This window comes from Podarcis liolepis, assembly GCF_965112155.1.
Source record: "Podarcis liolepis genome assembly, chromosome: 17".
NCBI lineage: Eukaryota > Metazoa > Chordata > Lepidosauria > Squamata > Lacertidae > Podarcis > Podarcis liolepis.
Window position 1 is genome coordinate 17,398,397 of NC_139571.1, and position 12,079 is coordinate 17,410,475.

At 42.4% G+C, this 12,079-nt stretch overlaps 1 protein-coding gene and 1 long non-coding RNA gene across 3 annotated transcripts in view; both read right to left on the minus strand.

The window, feature by feature from the left end:
• Window positions 1–12,079, minus strand: part of ADAMTSL1 (ADAMTS like 1) — a 494,294-nt gene that overhangs the window by 426,100 nt on the left and 56,115 nt on the right. The gene's annotated exons all lie outside the window — the stretch shown is intronic.
• On the minus strand, window positions 7,892–10,184 carry LOC310696619. Its single transcript, XR_014520649.1, has 2 exons — window positions 10,047–10,184; window positions 7,892–8,020 (listed from the first exon to the last, which is right to left on the minus strand). It is a non-coding gene; the product is annotated as an uncharacterized lncRNA (long non-coding RNA).

The following is a 12,079-nucleotide window of genomic DNA, read 5'->3' on the forward strand; positions in this document are numbered from 1 at the left end:
GACCGAAAAATTTAATAAATAATAATAAAATTAAAAGCTATGTGACAAAATCAGTGAACTTCTATTTAATGCCAGTATGTGCCTTTCTAATCTTTAGTTCCGTAACTGCTTTTAAATGCAACCTCCATGTAAGATTTATTTCAAAAAATTATATATACAGTTAAGGACTTTTAAGCCCTATTGATTTTAATTGGGGGGGGGATATGAATATGTTCTTAAAACTCAAGAGGACCAAATAGTTAATTTTACTTGAACTGTATCTACTGCATTCACATGCATGGGCATTCTTGTACAGTGGTACCTCGGGTTACATACGCTTCAGGTTACATACGCTTCAGGTTACAGACTCTGCCAACCCAGAAATAGTACCTCAGGTTAAGAACTTTGCTTCAGGATGAGAACAGAAATCGTGCTCCGGCGGCGCAGCAGCAGGAGGAGGCCCCATTAGCTAAAGTGGTGCTTCAGGTTAAGAACAGTTTCAGGTTAAGAACGGACCTCCGGAACAAATTAAGTACTTAACCCGAGGTACCACTGTAGTATTTCTGGGGGTTTTTAAAAAACATCTGTAACCATGCAATAGTCTTATAACCCAGAAAGGAGGATTAGGGCACTGTGACAGGTTCTGCCACACTGAGTGACAAGCCTAGGTGCTGCTGCAGGGCTTCTTATTCTTCTTTGGCGATGCCTCGAGGCCGAGTAAGATTGTCTTCCATAAACACGGTTTTAACAATGGGTCTGTAAGTGACTGTGGAGGCCAATTCTGGATCCACACGTCCTTCCACAGTGGGGACATAGGTTTCCGGGCGGGAGTTGATCATGGTGTGGATTTGCCAAGTGTGCCTTCCTCTTAGCACGTTTCTCCCTTGTGTCCTGAGTTTGAGCAGTGGCGTAGCGTGGGTTGTCAGCACCCGGGGCAAGGCAAGTAATTTGCGCCCCCTAACCCGTGGATTTGCGCCCCCTAACCCGTGGATTTGTGCCCCCTAACCCCCAGATGTTGCGCCCGGTGCGGCCGGCCCCCCCTGTACCCCCCACGCTATGCCACTGAGTTTGAGTGTCTTCAAAGCCCACAACACCTTTGGTAAAGGCTGTTCTCCAATTGGAGCACTCACAGTTCACTGTTTCCCAATTGTCAGTGTTTATACTACATTTTTTAAAATTTGCCTTGAGACAGTCTTTAAACCTTTTTTTGTTGACCACCAGCAGTATGCTTTCCATTTTTAAGTTTGGAATAGAGTAGGCATCCACACAACATGACCGGTCCAACAAAGCTGATGTTGAAGAATCATTGCTTCAACACTGGTGATCTTTGCTTCTTCCAGTACACTGCTATTAGTTTGCCTGTCTTCCCAAGTGATATGTAAAAATTTTCAGAGACACTGTTGATGGAATCTTTTGAGGAGTTGGAGATGGTGTTTATGATTGGTCCATGTTTCACAAGAATACAGTAAGCATCACAACTTTGACATAGTGAACTGAGCAGAACGGAAGACAAGAGGCAGAGAGGCACCGAAGTTTGGCCTTGCACAGAGCATCATTGAAATTTGAAAGACCCAAGTCCACCCTCGGAGCCCATTTCACAACCAGTTCTGACGTTTCATGCCTACAGTGGTACCTCGGGTTAAGAACTTAATTCGTTCTGGAGGTCTGTTCTTAATCTGAAACTGTTCTTAACCTGAAGCACCACTTTAGCCCCCTGCTGCCACTGCGCCACCGCTGCACAATTTCTGTTCTCATCCTGAAGCAAAGTTCTTAACCCGAGATAATATTTCTGGGTTAGCGGAGTCTGTAACCTGAAGCATCTGTAACCCAAGGTACCACTGTATTTCTATCATTCTTCTCAAAAGAACCTTGCACTTCCATTAAGTCAAGGGGCATCCATTTAGTCAGCTTCCAGTTCATTTTAATTAACATTTCAAGAGCAACATATTAGACAAGATACAAAAACTTACAATATAAAGTCTAAATATACAGGTGGTTGAATATATTGGGATGGGGGCATGGGGAAAGAAATTACTCGGAATTCATATGTCGTTTTTCAGAATTTCAGTCTTCCAACTCAGGAAAACCAGCATCACAGCATGACCTGCAATCACTAAAGAGGATAGTGGGGGGGTTTTTTTGAGCAATCACAAAGGCCTCATTTTGTTCAAAGCAGCAGTGACTTGGGATGAAATGGAATATTAGAAAATTGTTGTTCATCATGACTGCTGGCATTGGTGCAAAAAACTGTGCTAAGAGGCAACGCTACTTAATGCCAGAGGTGTTGCAACAACTCTACAGCTTATGTCCCTTATATGTTGTTGAAGTGGAGAGTTTGACTATTTGTTACTAGGGTTGTAAACAAGTTACAAAAAGTATCTTAAAGCAGGTTCCCATGTGTTCAGACAAAGGAAGAGTGAAAGCATATAGACATACCGTACTTTGTAGAAGACAAACTTCCTGCTATTTTACAGTATACTTCTTACTGTTTTAAGGCTGAATCTCATGCAGTGTTCATAACCTTATTAAGCCACAGTAGTGCTTGGGTTTTGTTTAACAGACATACAAGGATTTTCATGGGGAAAGCTAGAAAATGCTTTCAGCTTCCTCCATTACCAAGAGCTACAGTCTGCCATTTTCAGAAGATGTATGAAGGACCAAGAGCTCTTAAAACAATTTTTTCTTTGTCATCCTTCAGTGCACATTATTTCTGTATATGGTGCGAAATGTACTTTCTGAATGAATGAATGATTGATTACTTTTGACTTGTATACAGCATTAGGAGGTGGTGTTCTCTTTAACCCAGATAGAGCTGGCAACTACATGGAGATGACAGGTACAGTCATCTCTGCTGCCTTCTGTTATTAATACGCAGCAGTGGGAGCTGAGCCAGATAGCTTTCCCAGCATTCAGTCACTACAATTCCTGCCTCCCAAAAGAAACATGCTCAACACTGGCAATACAGGCTGAAATAGCATGTGTGAGTGAAGAAGCAGTTCTCAGCATTTGTGTGGTGTGTGTATCAATGGCTTGAGTCACAGGGACCTATAGCCCAATGGTTACAAGCAAAGCCTTCGTCTTGATTGGAATGACATGCTTGGAAGCAAAAGCAGGGTCAACTGAATTACTAGATGCCACTGGGTCTATCGTGACATTGGCATCCTGGCTGGTCTAGGACCAATGGCAGAATCAACTGAATGTTGGTCTCAGGGTCACTGGTATCCTATCCTGTGAGAACCATAGCTGTCAACATTTCCCTTTTTTAAAGGGAAATTCCCTTATTTTGAATAGGATTCCTCGCAAGAAAAGGGAAAAGTTGACAGCTATGATGACAACTGGTCCGAAGAGTTGCAGGGGCAATGGAATCTTACTGATGTGGGAGCTCATCAGGTCCTCTCAGAGGTCTGTTGAGGCCTGGGCCACTTCTGGCCTTTGAGGTCACAAACCATAATAAATGTAGCCCAGCCAAAAATGACATATGGGAACAAAATAAGTCACCACCACCTTCCAAAAAGGGGGCAGGAGTAAGAATTAATTAGATGGTTTTCTAGGCTTTTTCCTGTGAAATGCAGTAATTGTTGTGGGAAAATATCCCTTTCACGTAATATTAACCCTGATATTAACCCTAATATCACAGTTGATGTTAAGCACATCACAGTTAAGAAAATCTGTGACTCTAAAATGCATTTTCTACAGGGGTCAGCAAACCTTTTCAGCAGGGGGCTGGTCCACTGTCCCTCAGACCTTGTGTGGGGCTGGACTATATTTTTTTGGGGGGGGGGAATGAACGAATTCCTATGCCCCACAAATAACCCAGAGATGAATTTTACACATTCTACTCATGTAAAAACACGCTGATTCCCGGACAATCCACAGGCTGGATTTAGAAGGCAATTGGGCCAGATCTGGCCCCCAGGCCTTAGTTTGCCTACCCATGATTTGCTACTTCTGTGCTGCAGACAGTAAAACATGTTTACTACTTATATGAAGCTATAGTTAAGCCAAAGTGCCTTAAATTTCAATTTCCATCATTTTTGTTACACAGGTGGATTAAGTAGAATGTTAAGTAGAAAGCTCTTTGATCCAAGAACCAGAACCATCAGGATAGCTTTTCATTGGAGTATAAAGCAGAACTGTTTTCTAAGTGAGTAACAGGAATAATGTCTATTCAGTGTTAGTTTTTTCCACTGCTTCTAAATTATCAGGTTGCTGGCTTTGTCTGAAAAGGTTATTTTTCCTCTGCTGATAACTGAAATAGTTCAGCTATAGATATTCAGTAACTTCACGGTATATGCTCAAATAATTATCTTTTCTGATAATTTTTACAACTGAGATGTTTAAATGTATTTCAGCATGGTAGATAATAAAAAAGAATGGCTGTTTAACCTGAGATTTCAAACCCTACACAAATCCTTATTTGTGTTGTCTTCTATATTTAAAAGGCCTAAGAATAGATTATTAAATTATTATTATTATTATTATTATTATTATTATTATTATTATTATTATTATTCCAGTGTATTAAGAATTAATAAAAGGATCCAGAGATACTAGTAGTGAGCTGAAAAGAATCTCCCTCTTTCTCATTTGGGTAATTCATCATGATCAGTACTGAGTCCAGCACCTCACTTATTCAGAGATGGGTGGATTTCACAACTAACAGCAAGCAAGCAGTGACTAGAAAGTATTCTGAGATAGTAGAGAAGTGAACTGAACAGGGTGACATCCTGTTTTCTCAGCTGGGATTGTTTATTTGCAAATAGCAGCCTCACCCTCTGAAGTAACCCAAGGACTTTGAACATGTAAACAACTGCTTTGTTAATTACATTGAACTAACTACAAATTAGACCAAACATATTGTTAAAGGTTTTTTTGGGGGGGGTTCCCCCCTAAATTCTAAAAATTAATAAATGGAAGGATTTTGATTAGTTGGGATGTGAAGGGAGAAATGCAAGTTGCAGAGGAATTCCTGGGCTAGCTTGTGCAAAAAACCTGACCTCACTGAGGGCTGTTGGCATAAAAAAGAACTGTCCTCCCCTCTGGTCCTGAGGTGTGAACAGAGACTGGGGATTTGGAAGTTTGCCTAGGTAACTGAGTGTGAGGTGTCAGGAAAAGCCACCTGTTAGCAGGTGTGCTGGGTAGGAGGAGGAGAAAGGAGGCAGAAAGAAGACTAGGATCCATCTTGGGCAGGCTGGATGAAGGCTCGCTGCACTGCTGTGGGGGACAAGCCCATCTTGAAATGACCATGCTGTAAGCTCTGGAGTCCCTCCATGCAGACTGAAGGTGCAAATAGGTGAATAAACCATGTTTCTTAAAGCTAGGACCATCTCTGCCATGTCTCAGTTCTCCAAAGGAACACAGACATTGGGTGAGTGCCTGGAACCCCCTGGGATCTTGCTATCACTCAGCAGAGAGCGAATGTGGCACCCAACTTTTGTAACAATATTAATTCCATTTACCTGTGTTAATGTCACACGTTCTGGAAATCTCATTTTAGACATTTTGTTCAGGACTTCCCCATTAAGATTAGAATGTAGAGGCAATCCATATACTTGGAGGATAGCATTTATTTAGAGCAGGGATTAGAGACCTGTGGCCATTCAAATATTTCATAGAATCATAGAATTGTAACATTGGAAGGGGCCCTGGGGGTCATCAAGTCCAACCCCTGTAATGTGGGAATATGCAGCTGTCCCATACCAGGATTGAACCTCCAGTTCCCATTAGCACCAGGCAGCATGGCCAATGGTCAGGGACAATGGAAACTGAACATCATCTGATGGGTCACTTCTCTGGTATGGGAGTGGTAATAACAACAACAACAACAACAACAACAACAATAATAATAATTTATTTGTACCCCACCCATCTGGCTGGGTTTCCCCAGCCACTCTGGGCGGCTTTCAACAAAGATTAAAAATACATTAAAATGTCACACATTAAAAACTTCCCTAAACAGGGCTGCCTTCAGATGTCTTCTAAATGTTAGGTAGTTGTTTATCTCTTTGACATCTGATGGGAGGGCGTTCCACAGGGCGGGCACCACTACCGAGAAGGCCCTCTGCTTGGTTCCCTGTAGCTTTGCTTCTCACAATGAGGGAACCACCAGAAGGCCCTCGGTGCTGGACCTCAGCGTCCGGCAGAACTATGGGGGCTGAGACACTCCTTCAGGTATACTGGGCCGAGGCCATTTAGGGCTTTAAAGGTCAGCACCAACACTTTGAATTGTCCTCAGAAGCATACTGGGAGCCAATGTAGATCTTTCAAGACCAATGTTATGTGGTCTCGGCGGCCTCCTCCAGTCACCAGTCTAGCTGCTGCATTCTGGATTAGTTGTAGTTTCTGGGTCACCTTCAAAGGTAGCCCCACAGAGAGCGCATTGCAGTAGTCCAAGCGAAAGATAACTAGAGCATGCACCACCGGCGAGACAGTCTGCGGGCAGGTAGGGTCTCAGCCTGTTTACCAGATGGAGCTGATAAACAGTTGCCCTGGACACAGAATTGACCTGCGCCTCCATGGACAGCTGTGAGTCCAAAATGACTCTTAGGCTGGACACCTGGTCCTTCAGGGGCACAGTTACCCCATTCAGGACCAGGGAGTCCTCCACACCAGCCCGCCCCCTGTCCCCTGAGAACAGTACTTCTGTCCTGTAAGGATTCAACCTCAATCTGTTAGCCGCCATCCATCCTCCAACCACCTCCAGGCACTCACACAGGACCTTCACCGCCTTAAGAGAGGTAGAGCTGGGTGTCATCTGCATATTGATGGACACCCAGTCCAAACCCCCTGATGATCCTTCCCAGCGACTATGTAGATGTTAAAAAGCATGGGGGAGAGGAGCTGCTATATCGGTAGTTATTTGGCCACAAATTGAAGTCCGCACTTAGTCCCCAGCATCACCTACCACACTGCTCTCCAGAGGGTTGGATGATGCTCTGGAATGCTGGCAGCTGATGCCACTGGAAGCTCCAAGAGGAATCTGCAAATGCCACCCCACCACTCCCGGGATCAAAAGCCAGAAAGAGCATTTCTGTCTGTTGAAAGTGAACTTCGGATCAGGACCAAGGCAACTTTTTAAAGTATTGTTCTTCATCGCAGCACCATTAGATGCTCTGTGCTACTGCCCTCTGTAAAATGTTCTGTGTGTTTTTGAAAGACAGTCTCTTATAAGAAAATATGAACCCACCAGCGAAATCCTACAAATGTCTATTCAAATATTTTAAATACAGACATATGGAAGCATGAGTTTACTTAAACCCCTGAAAGGCAAGCTAAGGAACTAGGAATGTGAACAGTTTGGCCTCTGCTTTGTTCTGATCTAGCTTTAAAGTCTTAAGAGTATGTCTCTCTCTTCTTGAAACCAGAGTTGCATTTTTGGGGACTTTATGGCAGATGGATACAAAATCTCTGAGATTTATCCTATCTGTATAAATCTGGCAAGAATTATGAAGAAAAACATCTAACATTGTAAAGTGTGTGTGTGGGGGGGTGTTCTTTCTAAATTTGCATTCCATTAATAACTGGCGTTTAGCTTGACTATTATAACCTTTTTCATATCTCTGTTTTGGTGAGATGAGGCCTGTCTGGATCATAATTGTATAATAGCATTAAACGTCTTTCCATTATATGTAATTATTTCCTTGTGACAACAAATTAAATACTGAAAGTTGTTATATTGCATTAATTTGGGTGTTAATATGGCTTTTGGAAATTTTAAGAAAGTCTTTGCCCTTTTTAACATTGTGTAGTCTTGGATACAAATTGCATGATTATGTACATATACAATTTCTGCTGTACAGATCACATGGACAAAAGCTTGGCTTTCCCCTCCACTATAAATGCTAAGTGTGGCTGGCCTCGCCATAACATTTTCAATAAAAAAGTCATTATTCAACAGACTCAGAAACCACACTCAGCCTAACATCATTCTGTTTTAATAAGTTTGCATTGAACTGTTGTTGTTTTGCTTTGAGACCGGGCTGATAATCTTCAGTGAGCCATAGTTCAAAACCTTGTCTGATCTTTCTAGTCATTTTCTAATCTGAAAGAAAACCCACATCTAACGTGAGAACAGATATTAGGGCAAGGCCCAACTCAGGAAAAAGACAAGGAGAGGAAGCATTTGTTCACCACATTGAATATCATTCCTTAGAGCATCTTAATGTACAGGGATGATAAACAGAGCCATGTGGACTCTGCTTAATGAGAAACAAAAGGATGTCACAGCAGAATAATGGAAGCTCATCTTTAACACTTCTCCATATGTGTTCTGCATAAAGGCAATGCCTCAGTGTTCCATGGAACTGAGTGGCCCAGGAATTCGGGGGGGGGATAAATTTTGCTATAAACAATGAGGTTCCAGAAGAAGTGAAATCTCCCACCCAGTCATGAGAACTGTAGCAGTTGACTTCCCTCTTCTAAGGTAGAGTCCATCACCAGTGGGTGGTTGCTATCCAAAATCAGAACTAGAACCATTACATTAACCAAAGACTAGAGCATTCAAATTGGAAAATGTGGGGTGAGTCACTTAAGTGCGGTAAATGCTAAATCAAACACAACTATTGAAATACACTGTTCAGTTCCCCAGTTTGTGTTTTGAAAAACGAAATGAAACACCAGTACTGTATTTATAAACACATAGAAAGTTGAAATGAGCAGATTATGCGAGCAGCTGTTTCAAGGATAAGCAGAAGGTGTGTGTGTGTGTGTGTGTGTGTGTGTGTGTGTGTGTGTTCTCCCACTTCTATTGATCAGACAACAAGCTCACTGGCAGACCAACTCTGCTTCTGCATTACAAAGATGTCTGGAAATGTGACACAAAGGCTGGTGACATTAACCCCACCGTGTGGGAATCCCTTGCAGACAACCATAGTGCCAGGAGACAATCAGTCAGGTTGTGTATCCACAGCAGTGACCAGAGAAAGAAAAAATGCTATGGTACATCTGCATCAGCTCAACCGGATGCCTTCATTTGCCCCAACAGCAACAAAACATGTATCTCCTGTATTTGTCTCTACAACCACAGCAGGCGCTGTGACTCTCCAATGGTTTGACTTCACTCCTGAAGGCGCACTCTTCCACTGTCACCCGAGACAGACAGAGGCCAATAGCAGTAGTTATAGTCCACTCTGAAAACTGCACAGTGCACAAAAGTGGCAGAGGCATAAACAACCAAGGAACATTTTCCATATTTCTTGATGCACAGCTATTAATCGCCTCGCAGTTTGTTGTGTTCCAACCAATGGCAAATAAATTCTAATTGTTCCAAAATGTTTATAGCCAGTATTGCCTGTAAAAATAAGGGGGGGGGCTCAACTCCCATCCTAAAATAAAATGAAAAGGATATGATATTCTTGCTCTTTCCCCCTTCAGTTAAACGGTTTTACTGATTTGATGATAGCGTGCTGAAGAATTGCAAAAAACTGGGCAGCTGTCAACAGTGTATTTGGCAGACTCCTAAATTTATTATGTAGTCCATCTACCATCTGCCAGACCTGACCCTCGCATCTTCCCTGTTAACAATCTTCACATACAATCTCTTTCCAACTCCCATTGGGGTCTAGCCAACAGGATTCACACACACACAAAAATTCTTCCTGTGAATTACAAACAACATGCAAACGTCTATCCTCTGGCAATGGGGGGTGGGGGTACTTCACAAGGGTGCTGTGTGTAGCACAAATTGTTTGTTTGTGTGTATGTCACAGAAATAGCACACACACTTGTAATTTCTGCACGAGTAGCAAAACAGAAAGGGGAAAAAAATGAGAGTCCTCATTGCTGTTTCCTGCTAATAATCCACAGGCTGCCAAAGTAACTTGAACCTCTCTCCTCTACACACCCAGTCCCTAAGTCACTAACCTTCCCAACAGCACTGACAGCAATGATTGCCTGGAAAAGAATTGCAAAAGCTAAGAAAAAACAGCTTTCCATACAAAAAGAATTTGGGGGGCTGAACTGTGATCAGAGTGTTAACCTACCAATGCAAATGTGGTAGCAATGTTGAAACCTTTCTTCACACACAGATACACATATGGACATCAAGCTGCTATTCTGTGCCTACTTACCTGAGAGCAAGCCCTACTGAGTTCAGTGGGGCTGACTTCTGAGTAGACATGCACGGCTAGAAACCAACACTGCAGCTATTTTTCAACTTGCCCTCAGTTCTCCTCGTTTCTATGCACAACCCATCGACACACTTTATCTCGTTATTATATCAGAGACTATTGCCTCAGTGATGTAGAAGAGCACAGTACATCTGGTAAGTAAGGAAATAAATCACAAGGCTGGCTTTTGGGAGTCCTCCACCCCCCACCCCACCCCGCCCAATACCCTGGTTTAAATAAAAAGAATTGTTTCATCATCTGCTGCTTCCCTGCTAGCTGCTCAGCCCTGTAGGCTCATATGGCCTGTTTTGGCTTAGGAAAACTTTCTCACTAGCAGATGAAGGCTGGCACACACCAAAAAAGAGGTTCACAGCTGTGCAATATGCTGCGCTGCATTAACTACAAATCCCCAGCTACATTATGAAATTTTTATTTCATACTCCGCCACCCCCCACCCCACTCCCAAAATATGAAATCTGTACTTGCTACATTCTCAACTTGACAGGATGACAGGCACACAGAAGATTAGCCCAGCCCTCTTGTCTGGCAAGAGTAATTTTCTAAAAGCTAACCTTCTGGTGTCAGGAACTCCCACTTTCTTCTCAAACTTGTTTATGCATAAACCGTAATTTCATCCACAGTTTTCTTAATTAAACCAAATGCGCACATGTAACCCAGCAAATGTTTTCACTAGGTACACTTGCATGAAATAATCTGCCCAAATATAGGAAGGTAGGAAGCTCTCTTAGTATAAGTCAGACCATGGGGGGGGGGTCTATTTGGCTTGGTCTTGTCAACAATGACTAGCAGCCAATCTCTAGGGATTTCAGACATCTCCTACCTGGAGATATAAGAGACTGAATCTGGGACCTTTTCGATGCAAGGCACATGGTCTATTACTGATCAGTCACCCTTCTGATTGCCCAGTTCCTAAGGCAATCTCATGGAACTTTGAAGTGTCAGGCATAGCCCTACTGGCTTTAGCCCAAACGTAGCAGAGTTTTCCTGCACAGCGAGGAAGCTAGTTGCGGCGGTAATGACTAGTCAGCTAGACTCAGAAGAACTATTTACAGGATTTATTAAAAGGAAAAATAAAACCAGCAGAGTTTCTGCATACAAATAAAAGCAAAATAAATCCTCTCTTTCTCTCTCTCAAAACCATACACAGCACTTCTAACTCCTAACACACCTAACATCAAACTGAGCTAACAATCCCTTGATAACAGAGTTGAGTGCTGGTCGTTAACCAATCAGAGTGAGTAGTTTCTAGGTCAAGCAGACCTGGGCTTTCTGCCAAGAGTAAATTGACACCAGCTTGAGTTAATTGGTGAAGCTAGAATCTGCAAGTTTCCCACGAGAACCAATTAACAGAAACTGAACACCCCCTCACAGATTCTGCTGAACAATTAACTCCAAATACACCTATGTAGGAGATTATTTTTCCAGCAAACCTAAACCCTTGCACATTCGCTTGTTCTTTATCTTTGCCAATGGTTTAGTTAACACATCTGCTACATTTTCTTCACTTGATACATAAGTACAGGTGATTACATTGTCTTGTACACAGCAACGTACATTTTGGTATTTTACAGAGATATGTTTGGAACGCGATTTGAAACCCTCTGTTTTACTTAAGGTTATACAAGCTTGATTATCAATGTAAACTTGTACTGGTTCTCCACAATTTACATTTAAATCTGCTAACAAATGCTTGAAATAAATCACCTCGTTGCACAATTCACTCAATGCGGCATACTCTGATTCCGTTGATGACACACTTACAACGTCTTGCTTGCGTGACCGCCAGCTGATTAAAGCTCCACCGACCATTATGACTAGTCCTGTGACAGATTTTCTATCTGGCAAATTTCCCCAGTCACTATCACAGTAGCAACTCAACATTTCGTCCTCTGAAGAATTTAATTGTAACATATAGCCAATTGTCTGTTTGAGATACCTCAGAACTTGTTTTACCCCTTTCCAGGCATTTAGTG